Source organism: Jaculus jaculus, chromosome X (assembly GCF_020740685.1).
Source record: "Jaculus jaculus isolate mJacJac1 chromosome X, mJacJac1.mat.Y.cur, whole genome shotgun sequence".
In the NCBI taxonomy this organism is placed as follows: domain Eukaryota; kingdom Metazoa; phylum Chordata; class Mammalia; order Rodentia; family Dipodidae; genus Jaculus; species Jaculus jaculus.
In genome coordinates, this window is record NC_059125.1 from 92,030,514 (window position 1) to 92,043,074 (window position 12,561).

Consider the following 12,561-nt stretch of genomic DNA (forward strand, 5'->3'; position numbering starts at 1 on the left):
TGAGTAGGGGACCTAGGAGGGTGGATAAAAGAGTGGTGAACCAGGGGGATTTATGAAACCAACTTTCGAACCAGCCCGGTCATGACTCTAGCAATCTCTGCCTCTGGGCTAGTCTTTCTCTGAGCATTTCCATAGATTCCCGGACTATGCCCGTGTGGTCAGCATAAAAACAGCATTCTTCCTTAAGGGCAGCACAGAGGCCCCCTTCTTTTAGAAACAACAAGTCTAGGCCTCTTCTATTTTGCAATACTATCTCTGAAAGGGAAGTAAGGGAAGTTTTTAGAGCAGAAATAGATTTTTCTATGGCCTGTAAGTCTGTGGTTATCGCTTCTTGTAGGGCTCGGGTCTGCTCAAAGTGTACCAGGGCAGTTGTTCCAGTTTCTATCCCCGCTAAGATTTCTCCTGCTCCCAAAAGGAGGGCGATGGTAAGGGTTATGGGCTCCCGCCTAGGTCTGTTTTTAAATACCTGAAGAATGAATTCTGATCTATGGTAGGTAATGCGTGGCCATAACTGGACTAGGACACAGTAATCAGCAGTAGAATTAAGGACAGTAGCAGAAACGCAAGGAGTCAGTCCTGTATTACAGGCCCAATAGGTTCCATTTGGAGATTCTAAGTAGTAAGCTCCAGGGGCCACAGGAGTGGTTGGTCTTTTAGGAGGGGGAATTATAACATTGGTAGGTTTAGAAGGCGGGGCCAAGGAAAGTGGGAGTCGGGGGATAGGTTTTTGATCTGGTAGAACTGGGTTGGGGCCTATTGGACTTATGTCAGTTGATAATTGGAGCTTAATGGTGAGGAGGAAACCTGGGTCTGGCCTATCTATGTAAAGACGGATCCCCCAAGTATGGCCTTTGAGCCATGTCCTATCTGCCTTGCCGGGAGAAGTGAAAGTAATGTTTAGAAGCATCTTGTTACCCTGATTTAGGCGAGTTACAGTAATAAAATCCCAGGAGGATTTGGGTTGCCAGTATACATTTCCAGTGGTTTTACATCCCCAGTTTTTACAATAATAGTCCACTCTAGTTCCACAGTCTGATGCCTGGGCATGTTGGGGGCAAACATATAGAGTGGACTTTAACAACTGTCTGGCAGGTTTGGAGTAACATCCTGGGCTAACAGGAGGGTTGTGTCTCTTCTGGTGAGTCTTTTTTAAAGTCTCTTTAAAAGGTTTTCTATGGGCCGTCAAGGCGCACAGATTGGGGGTTAAGGGGGGCCACCATGTCCATAACGGGGCAGGGGAGGTATTAGACCAAATAATTTGTCCTATCTCAGAAATGACTAGCCAAGTCAAAGATAAGGGAAGGTGAGGACTAGCAGAGACGTTACTCACAAAACTGAAAGCTAAGAAGAGGCATGTTAAGATCGAGAGAGTCTTATCTTTAGGGGATTTGGAGTGCGATGTGCTTTCCATGATGCGAGGTTTGGTGGTGTGCTATCTGGGTACTCTGTCAGGGCAGCCTTGACGTGGGAGGCGTGGATCCAAGTGGCGATTCCGTCTACTTTTAAGACCGTGGGAGTTGTCAGGAGCACGGTGTAAGGTCCTTTCCAGCGAGGTTTCAGATTCTTGGTCTGATGTCGACGGACCCAAACTGAGTCCCCTATCTGGAATGAATGGGGGATTAGCGGTTTATTAGTTGCCTCTTTATAGGCAGCTGCTAGAGGTTTCCAAACTTCCTGGTGTACCAACTGTAGGGCCTTTAAGTGAGCCTGTAGGGTGGGGGTATCAGTAAAATTAGAAATTTCTGTAAGCATGAAAGTGACAGCTGGCGGGGGGCTGCCATAGAGGATTTCAAAGGGGGTTAGGCCATGAGGGCCTGGGGTGTTTCGGGCCTTGTAAAGGGTCAGGGGTAGGAGTTGTACCCAATCCTTTGAGCCAGTTGCAAGCGTTAATTTAAATAAAGCCTCTTTAATTGTTTTATTTATCCTTTCTACCTGACCTGAACTCTGGGGTCTGTATGCACAATGTAACTTCCAATTGATCCCCAGTGTCTTGGCCACTGACTGACTTACCTGGGAGACAAAGGCAGGCCCATTGTCTGACCCGAGTGCCTGTGGCATTCCATACTGAGGAAAGATATCATCTAGCAATTTCTTGGTTACCACTCTGGCGGTTTCATGCTTGGTGGGAAATGCTTCTACCCATCCTGAAAAAGTGTCTACAAAAACTAGGAGATATTTGTAACCATACATACCCGGTTTTACCTCAGTGAAGTCGAGCTCCCAACAAGCCCCAGGTTGGTGTCCCCTCAGGCGAGACCCAAGGGCCATCTGGGCTCATCCAGCATTTACCTGAGCACACACTTTGCAAGTGTTTGCAACTTCTTTTAGGATTGAACCTTTGTTTAGAAAAAGATGCCCTGTTTCCTTTTGTTCTAGTAGAGTATTCATCTTTTGAGCACTCATGTGGGTTAGCCTGTGAAGTTGCTTAATGAGGAGGGCTGTAATCTTTTGAGGTACAATAGTCTTTTCTAGGTAAGTCCATTTGCCGTGGGCAGCATCATATGATGCCCCCAGTTTCTGAATCAAGTCCAAGTCCTCATTCGTGTATTCCCATCCCGGAGTTGGAGATGCTGCTTTAGGAGTCCCCTCCTCAGTGGCCATCAGAATCAAGAGTTGGGGTCCCAGAGCTGCCTCACGGGCGGCTTTATCAGCGAACCTGTTCCCTATGGCCTCGGGGCTGTTTCCTTTCTGATGACCTGGACAGTGTATAATGCTGAGCTTCTGGGGTAGGTACAGAGCCTTGAGGAGGGCCAATATCTTAGTTTTATTTTATTTTATTTTTTTTTTACCTTTAGCCTGCTGGAGGGCTTGAGTCAAGGCAATGAGTTCCGCTTTTTGTGCCGAGGTCCCTCCGGGCAGGGTGCTAGCCCAGACTACCTGGTCTCTGGTGGTCACTGCGGCCCCGGCTCGCCTCTCATCATTTAGTAGGAAGCTGCTACCGTCCGTGTACCAGGTGAAGTCTGCATCCTGCAGCGGCTGGTCAGTGAGATCCTTTCTGGTTCCGTGTACCTCTGCAAGAATCTGCTGGCAGTTATGAGTCTCTGGCCCCTCAGGGAGGGGCAACAGGGTGGCCGGGTTTAGGGCCACTACTGGACCAAATTGCACACGGTCTTTGTCGAGAAGCAAGGATTGGTAATGAGTCATACGTGTATTAGACAGCCAGCGATCTGGGGGCTGTCTCACGATAGACTCAATGGCATGTGGCGTTAGCACAGTCAGAGGTTGCCCCAGGGTTAGTTTACTTGCATACTTGGTCAAGACTGCAACTGCAGCGATTATTTTTAGACATGGTGGCCAGCCTGAGGCCACTGGATCTAACTTTTTTGAGAGATATGCAACCGGGCGCCTCCATGGTCCAAGCTGCTGAGTTAGCACTCCCTTCGCAAACCCCTGTCTTTTATCTATGAATAGCTCGAAGGGCTTGGTGATGTCAGGCAAGCCCAAAGCCGGAGGAGAGAGGAGAGAGTGTTTAATTTTGTCAAAAGCCTCTTGCTGTGGCTTAGTCCAATTGAAGGGGGTTCCTTGTTTAGTCAAGGGGTAAAGAGGGGCTGCCATTTCAGCAAACCCTGGTATCCATAGGCAACAGAACCCAGCGGTCCCCAAGAACTCTCTGAGTTGTCTATGGTTCTGGGGGACAGGAATGTGAGCTACAGTGTCTATGCGGGCCGGTGTTAACCAGCGTTGGCCATTTCTTAATTTGTACCCCAAGTAGGTGACCTCTTGTTGACAGATTTGGGCCTTCTTAGCAGAAGCTCTATAGCCCAAGTGTCCCAGAGTCTCAAGCAGGGCCCCGGTACCTGTATGACAGTCCTGATGTGAGGAGGCCGCAAGTAGGAGGTCATCTACATATTGGAGCAGAATTAAGGAAGTGTGCTGGATTCGAAAGTCAGCCAGGTCCCGATGTAAGGCTTCATTAAAGAGGGTGGGACTGTTTTTAAATCCCTGGGGAAGTCTTGTCCATGTTAATTGCCCTGAGATTCCACAGTCAGGGTCCTTCCATTCGAATGCAAACAGTGGCTGACTCTGGGAAGCCAGTCTCAGGCAGAAAAAGGCATCCTTTAAATCCAAGATTGAATACCACTGATGAGAGGGAGGTAAAGAACTCAGCAGGTTATAAGGATTAGGCACAGTGGGGTGGATATCTTCTACCCTTTTGTTAACTTCCCTAAGGTTTTGGTCAGGGCGATAGTCCCCGGTCCACTCTGGGTCTGGGTCTCCTTTGGTCTCCCAACCTATTAGTCCTATCATTGTTCTGTACTACAGTGGCCAAGAGGCGGCTCAATTCTCTGCTTCTCGTGTGTTTCCTAGCATTTTTTTTTTTTATGCTTGTTTTTTCTATCCTCTGCCTCCCTGTGTAGGTGGTCCTCTTTCTTTTCTGCTGTCTCTCATTTATTAAAAATCCTCTCTGCTATTTTAATTCTCTCTAGAAAGGCACCAGGGGATTTATCTGGTTTTTGTATTACTTGCTTTACCTTGGCCAAATTAGTAGGGTGGCGCCCAGCACCACGGAGGCCCGCTATGAGCAACTGGCGATAAAGGCGTAGGTGTCCCCTACCGTCTGCTGAGGTGTGGTCCCAGTCGGGGCGGGTCAAAGGAAAAGCATCATCAATCTCATCTAGTATCTGGGTGGGTCTCCCGTTATCGCCTGGAACATTCTTTCTGGCTTCCAGAAAGACTCTGCTTTTCTTCTGTCCTGAGAAGAGCCTCAAGGGAAAGGCTTGTGAAGTCTCCCCCTGTGGTGGCTGCTCTCGGTGGCTCCATAGGCGTCCAGCCACTGGGGAAGGGAGTGCAAGGGGGGGGGGGCGCGGCGGCGCGGCTGGTGCCTGGGTTTGGGATCCATAGGTAGGGGGTCCTTCCGAGAGGAGATCTATAAGGGGGGGGTATTGAGGTCCGGGGGAAGTACCGGTTTCTGGGGCTGCTTCTTGGTATCAACCGGACAACAAGAGGAGGAAGTAGGGGCAGGGAGAGGCAGTGGCGGGGCAGGTTGGGGGGGGGATAAAAGGGGCGACCCATAGCGGTGGGCCAACTGCTAGACACTCCCAGGTGACTATATAGGGGACTTGGTCTGGTTGTCCATGTGGACCGTGATCGAACACCTTTGCTTTCACCTGTAAAATAGTAGAGAGGTTAAAGGTCCCATCCCTTGGCCAGCCCACATTAAAGGTGGGCCATTCCGTGGAACAGAAAGTTTGCCATTTTTTCTTTTTGACATCTACTGACTGGTTGGAAGCAATCTTTCGAACGTCTTTCCAATGATCTAGGGTTAAACTCAGGGGGGGTCACCATTTTTTTTTTTGACCCATTTTGTCAAGAGACAACACTAAACAAACACCAAGGACTAAGACAACAGAGAGACAGCCGGCACAGAGACGCGCAGCGCGGCTTCAGTAACAGACTGAAAATGCAGATTCAGACGGGGAGACCGTTTGTCCACCCAACAGACTAACGTATCCCTCGGATACTTGTTGAGCTCCGAAAAATCGGGCTCCCAAATTCCCTGAAGCGTCCTCCAGGGTGGCGGGGGAGAAGTCCGAGCCCGTCAGCTCCTTCTCAAGCCGCCCAGATACAAAACGACACGGATCCGAGCCGATTTTCTAACGCAGCGCAAAAAACGGAACTAGACGTAGACAGACAGAATGGTGCACCAAATTAAGTGCTTACCTCCCGGTGGGCAGTAATTGGGTTGGGCGGGGGTCCCCAATCCCGGGCGAGCCCCCAGCTGTAAGATTCCCGGGGGAGGGGGAATCTTCCGTGGTGGGAGACCCGCGCCCAAGAACCAAGACCGAGCCACTGGATGCAAAGGCAAGAGGCAGCTTTATTGTTTACACAGGCGCCTGCGGGCACTCCAGTCCTTCGAGAGGCTGAGTGCGCCGGGCAAGGGGAAGGGTCTCTTTTTATAGAGTTAGGGAGAGCAGAAGCAGGTTTACAGAAGCAGAAGCATGATTTCAGTCCCAGCACTGGTTACTGGTTACTTATTAATAGACTTGGAGTCGGTGGGGATCCTCTTTTTTTTTTTTTTTCTCTTCTCGGAAGCATCCTGACAGGGTTATCTATAGTACATTAGGCAGAGTTTATGGTCATGCCTGTCTGCATCTGGGGGTCACAAGGCTGTCTGCATCTGGGGCTGTTTTGGGCTCCTGGTATTTTTCCATGGGTTTTACAGTAGGAGGTCTGCTGGCACACCAGGCTACACCCCTCTCCTGTTTCTGGGCCACAACCCCAGGTCTCGAGAAAGACACACTTTCAACACCACAAGTCTCTTGCTCTCTGGTCTACTGTACCTTAATGGGCACCTTTTGGTGTGGTGGCACCATCTCAGTACACTCTCCCCCTTCTTCCTCTCCCTCTATATCCTGAGGTCTCATCTTTTACTACCAGCCGCTTACATCATTTGGAGCACAGTCACCCACCTTACCTACTAACTAGCTACAAAGCTGACAGTTGTGAGCAGTATGGCCTCTGCTGACATGGGAGATGCAGGCCCTGTTTATGCTAATGGGCTGGGGGGGTCATATTAGTGTTCTATGTAAACCCAGCTTATGCCCTGGTTCATTTCTTTCACACTTGTTTTGTTCTTTTCCTGTCTCCTTAAGAACTTAAAGCATCTATGAATCTTGTCTTTATCTGCAATTCTCCTGGCCACAATGTAAGCTGGACAATGGGTTCAAATGGCCTAAACATGGTCCTTTTGATTTCCAAATTCTGCCAAGGTACAGGCATATGGTCTGAAATACCCTATATTCAAGCATTTTTCATTCTGGATGCATGACTTTCTCTCTGCTCTACATGATCTTCTCTCTAGGTCCTTCTAGCCAAGGTCTTAGGCATGTGCTCTAATTCAAACCCTCCACCATACTTGTCCTTACACTCTGCTTTTGACCTGGATGCCATAGATAACCTGAACTGAACTGAACAGCTCCTCCAGCTCCTTAAGCCTCTCCTGACCCCTGCCTGGAGTTGTAAATAGCATAGAAAATTAAAATGAAAATGCATAGCTTCTGAATGACTGAATGAATATTTAAAGGGGAAATGGTTGCTTATATTATATATGAAAAGTGCACTTAAAATGAATGTGTGTTTATGAGTATATATGTAGCTCACAGCCCTGAGGCTACAGAATCATTTCTGTTCTGAGCAGTGGTAATTTCATTGTGGGGGATGTTCTATACCTAAATTCACTGTACTAGATGACATGACCAAATTTTACTATTGAGTGTCCCCAAGAAGGAACACTGAAAGTAACTAAGATCATAGGCAAGAAAAATGTAATGGCAGGATCAGAAAGCTGTCTTGTAGCCCCAAGGAAAATCCAAACTTCTCCAAGGAATTTTAGAAGAAAAACAAAATGGCTCTTTCTTAGCTTCCCTGGCTTTCAGAGCCAGGGGGCTGCAAGCACAGGGAATCTCAGGATCTTGGCCCCAGAATGATGAGGGTTGAATGCCAAGTTGTTGTAAACATATAGGAATTTATTATGAGAAATTTGTTACTGTTTTTACATTTACTATATCTTTCTATGGTTCTACAAAACTACTAATATATAACAGCCTCAAAATTTATGCTTAAATTTAGAAGTACTCAATACTGGGTTTGTAAAAAAAAATTCTAAAATTTCTAATAAAGCTCAAATCTTCTTTCATATTAAAAATGTGTTTCTGGAACGTTATAAGAAACAATCTTCCAACATTAATAAATGATAAAAAATATATATTTATTTTGGGTAAATAGTATAAGTCAAATCTGCTGTACTCTTTTATAAAAAGACTATGTTTTTCCTCAAATTCTTAGTGGGCACTGACCTGTGACCTCCACTTCCAGCTTGGGGCTACCATCCACAATGAGCTTTTGATCAGAGAAACCTACAAGGTTTCCCAAAACAATGACAGACTTCTGTCAGAGTACTTGATGACCCACCAAAGGCCAGTGGTAAGACCCTATTGCTGAAGACTCCATACACAGCTGACATGTAAAATGGAATGACATGGCTGGAAGCCAGGAGAGAGTCAGTCCCCAGACAGTCAGCATGTCTAGTGCCAGAAGGTGCTACATGGGCGACTGGGGGAAATGACCAATATCTGTCCAAGCAACTCATTGTCTAACCTAATTAGCAACAAATAACCTGATGTGATGCCTGCACAAGTGCAATAGTGGCACACAGCCATGGTGAGGAACCAACTGCTCTTGATTTGGCTAACTGATCCCCTCAGTGGTACTAGACCCATAGCTGGAACTGGGAAACAAGTCAGAACCATACCCAAACACAAGCCCACTCTACAATATCAAGCTACCACCAATCATGGGGTACAAGAGGGCCTACACCTGTCAAACTCTCTATCGAAAAAGTAAGTGTTATCTCAATTTTTTGGGTGCTAACTTATTCTCCATTGGAGAATCTGCTCTTTTTCAGATAGATGCAGATCCTAAGGAGAGAGCTGCCCCAACATACCTCAAAAGGGGCCCAACTGAAACTAAGGACAATTGACGAAACAAGCAAGGGTGATGTTTTCCTGTGAACCAGATACCAGCACAAAGGGGAAGGAGATCAACGCAGAGAAAAATCAACTCCTACCTAATCAGAGAGCCAGAGCCTCAGAGGCCCCCAACACCTCAGCACTGAAGCAGACCAAAAATGAACCCAACATGGCTCAGGGAAATTTTGTGGAAGAGGGGGCGGAAAGAATGTCAGAGTCACATGTTGGGTCATGATTTGCTGAGACATTTATCATACCAATAACTGTGGGCTAACTCCACAATGCACGACCCATTTACATCAACAAGGAGGGTCCAATGGGGGGGGTAGATCATAGATGAGCCTAAACAATGGTACCAATCTGCCTGTATTTGCTGAAAAGTAAACTAATAAATTATTTTTTTTAAAAGAAAAGGCCCTTTGAGGGCAAAAACAGTCTTAAATCATCATATTAAAAGTCTCATGGTAAGGACAATGAAAGTTTTGTTGGTAGTTATGAAAAGAACAGACTAAGGAAGATAAGTTGGAAAAGAAACTTTAAATGTGGGAAATTACATGTTTGATGAAAAAATATTGTTACAGAATGATTATATAGAGTGCAAGGTAAAAGTATGTAGATAAAGGTATAAATACAATATGTGGATGAAGGTATAAGTAAACTTAAACATAAGGTGAGAGACAAAGTTGATTAACTAAGTCTGAAAGTACTTGATCATGATTACAGACTTATTGAGATACAAAATGAGTATTAACCTAGGACTTACTTCAGACTAACAAAGTACTGCTCTGGCTGTTAGCAGGTTACTATGGTATTCAGGTTATAAACAAACTTAGTGATGTTAATCTGTTTATAATAATGTTTATGAAAGATTGAATTTAGAGTACTCAACCAAGTTAGCTAAGTTCCTATATTTGTCCACCTTTTAACTAAATCTTAAGGTTAAAATTGATTCATTAATATTCAATTCTCTCATATGGTTATTATATCCAAAACTCTACCTAAAAAATATTCTCACACAAGAATTATTTACTGTTTTTCCTATTTTATAAAGTAAGTAGACCACATTTAGAGACACTGAACTGCATTTATCTGTCATGCACTTGAAAATTATTTACTTCATGGTGAACAATAAAAGAAAATTCTAAATAAAGTTATGTTGTGATTTAAGATATAATTCCTCCAACAATCTGTCTTAATACTTTATATTTCTGGGTCTGAGTTCCTGGCACATTCAGTGTGTTGGCAGGCATGACAGTCTGTAGTGAGTGGCCAGACTCATTTCTGGTCCCCTCCAGCAGCCTGGGTCTGAGTTCCCTGTGTATTCAGTGTGTGGATAGGTGTGGTGATCTGTAGTGAGTAGGCCAGACCCATTTCTTGTACCTTCTCACAGCCCAGGTCTAAGATCCTTGTGAGGTCACTGTGTGGGCAGGTGTGGTTGTCGGGAGTGAGTAGCCTGGATCCATTTCTGGTCCCTTCCCTCTGCCTGGGTCTGAGTTCCTTGGACATCAGTGTGTGGGAGGAAATGGCCTGGAATTAGTAGACCATATCCCTATATCTCAGTTCCCCCTACTGTCCCAGTCTAGATTGCCTCCTCTGCTCCTTGTTCTGGAGGGCTCAGCATGAAATAGGCCAGATCCCTCTTGCCTTACTCCTCTGAGTTCCCTGGTCCTGCTAGGTCACACTGTGCCTTGCTTGGGGGGAACAGACCCCTGTGTGAGCTGTGAAATCAGGCCTCTTGCTCTGGTATGTTGACTGTGACTGGACACTAAGTACCAACATACCTGTTCACCTGATTCAGAGGGTGAATGGGCCAAAGGACAAAACTTGCTTCCTCCTTAATTAAAAAAAAAAAAAAAAGTCTTCCAAAAATGGGTAGACAATGCAAAAAAGCCCATGAAAGTCAGAAAACTGAGAGATCTCCACCAAGGATGCCTAGGCCTATTATGAAAGCCTCCAATAAAATCATAGAGAAATCAGTAGAAATTAATTCCCCCAAATAAAACAAAACAACCAATTTGACAGTGATTAAAAAAAAAAAAATTGATGAACTGGAAGCAAGCTATCAAAGAACCAACAATCATATTGATGAAATTGAATAGAATTGTCTCCCACATTACTCAGCTTTTGACAGTAGGCTTAACTTGATGGAAGAAAATGTTAGAAACTTCCAAAGAGATATTAATAAATTGCAGGTAAGTCAAGAAATGGAAGACAAAATCAGAAATAAAAAAAGGAGCAATCACTACAGACACTAATGAAATTAGAAGAATCATCAGGGCATACTTCCAAAATATCTACTATACAATATTATATAATATGGAAGAAATGGATGAATTCCTAGACACATAACACCTCCCAAAACTAAACTCAGAGCAGATTAATCTCCAAGGAAACCTATCACATCTATGGAAATTGAAAAAGCAATCAAAAATCTGCCCAAAAAGGAAAGTCCAGGACTGGATGGCTTCTCAGCTGAATTCTGTAAAACCTTCATAAAATAACAGAAACTATTTTTTTTCTCAAAATATTCTGCATAATCCGAGACCAAGTAACCCTCCAAGACTCCTTTCACTAAGTTAGCATCACCCTAATACCAAAACCAGACAGAGATGCATAAAGGAAAGGAAATTATAGGCCTATATACCTAATTAATGAAGATGCCAAGATCCTGAACAAAATCCTTGCAAACCAAATACAACAACACATCAAAGGCATTATGTACTTTGATCAAGTAGGCTTCATCCCAGGGATGGTTTAGCAAATAGAGATCAGTCAAAATAATACACCACATAAATAAACTGAATAAGAACCACATGATGATCTCAACTGATAGAGAGAAAGATTTTCACAAAATAAAAGACCACTTCAGGACCAAAATACTAGAAAGAATAGGCATGGAATAATACACAATATTATTATTAGGATATATATAATGCTCTTATAATCCAAATGATAATAATGGTGAAAAACTCAAGGAGTTCCCACTAAGATCAGGAACAAGAAAGGGGTGCCTACTCTCACCACTGTTCTTCACCAAAATACTAGATATACTAGCCCAAACAATAAGACAAGAGAAATAAATAAAAGGGATTCAAATTGCAAAGGAAGAATTCAAGTTAGCCATATTTGCAGATGACATGATCATATATATAAATGACCCAAACTACTGCATCACAAAACTTCTAGAAATGATAAATTCCTTTTGCAAAGTGGCAGGATACAAAATCAATGCAGAACAATCAGTAGCTTTTCTATATGCAAAGGACAAATATACAGAGAAAGAATTAATTCAGACTATCCCATTTTCAATCACAACAAAAAATTAAATACCTTGGAAGAACACTAACAAATGATGTGAAGGAAATATGCAATGGAAATATGAAAACACTCAAAAAAGAAATAGATGAAGACTTAAGAAGATGGAAGGACCTTCCATGTTCCTAGAGAGGTAAAAGTAATATTGTGAAAATGGCCATTTTACCAAAAGCAATAAACAGATTTATCATAATACCAATAAAAATACCAGCAACATTCTTCAAAGAAACTGAAAAAAATGATCTCATATTCATATAGAATGGCAGGTCTTAGCTATCCAAGCATATTCTCAGCCAAAAAATAAAAAAAATAAAAAAAAATAAAAACCCTAATGTTATCACCATAACACCTCTAATGTTATCACCATACCAGATCTAAAATGATATTACAAAGCCATAGTGACAAAAACAGCATGGGACTGGAATAAAAATGGAACCATATACTAATGGCACAGAAGCGAGGAACCAGACTTTAGGGCAAGAAACTACAGTTGCTTGAACTTTGACAAAGAAGCCAATCAGGTAGACTGGAGAAAAGACAGCATCTACAACAAATGATGCTGGATAAATTAGATGACCATATGTAGAAAAATGAAATTAAACCCTCTCATTTCACCATCCACAAAAATCATGTTCAAATGGATTAAAGACCTCAATATAAGACCAGAAACACTTCAAATGCTGGAGGAAAAAAATGAAAGCACAGTCCACCTTATAGGACTGGGAAAAGACTGAAAAGACTTTCTGAACAAACCCAGTAGCCCAGGAAATTAAACAAA

General features: G+C 43.8%; 1 long non-coding RNA gene across 1 annotated transcript; it reads right to left on the reverse strand.

Annotated features, from left to right (window-relative positions):
• Nucleotides 1-1,554: 1,554 nt before the first annotated feature.
• Nucleotides 1,555-5,844, reverse strand: LOC123456692. Its single transcript, XR_006634624.1, has 2 exons — nt 5,662-5,844; nt 1,555-1,602 (listed from the first exon to the last, which is right to left on the reverse strand). It is a non-coding gene; the product is annotated as an uncharacterized LOC123456692 (long non-coding RNA).
• Nucleotides 5,845-12,561: the final 6,717 nt, after the last annotated feature.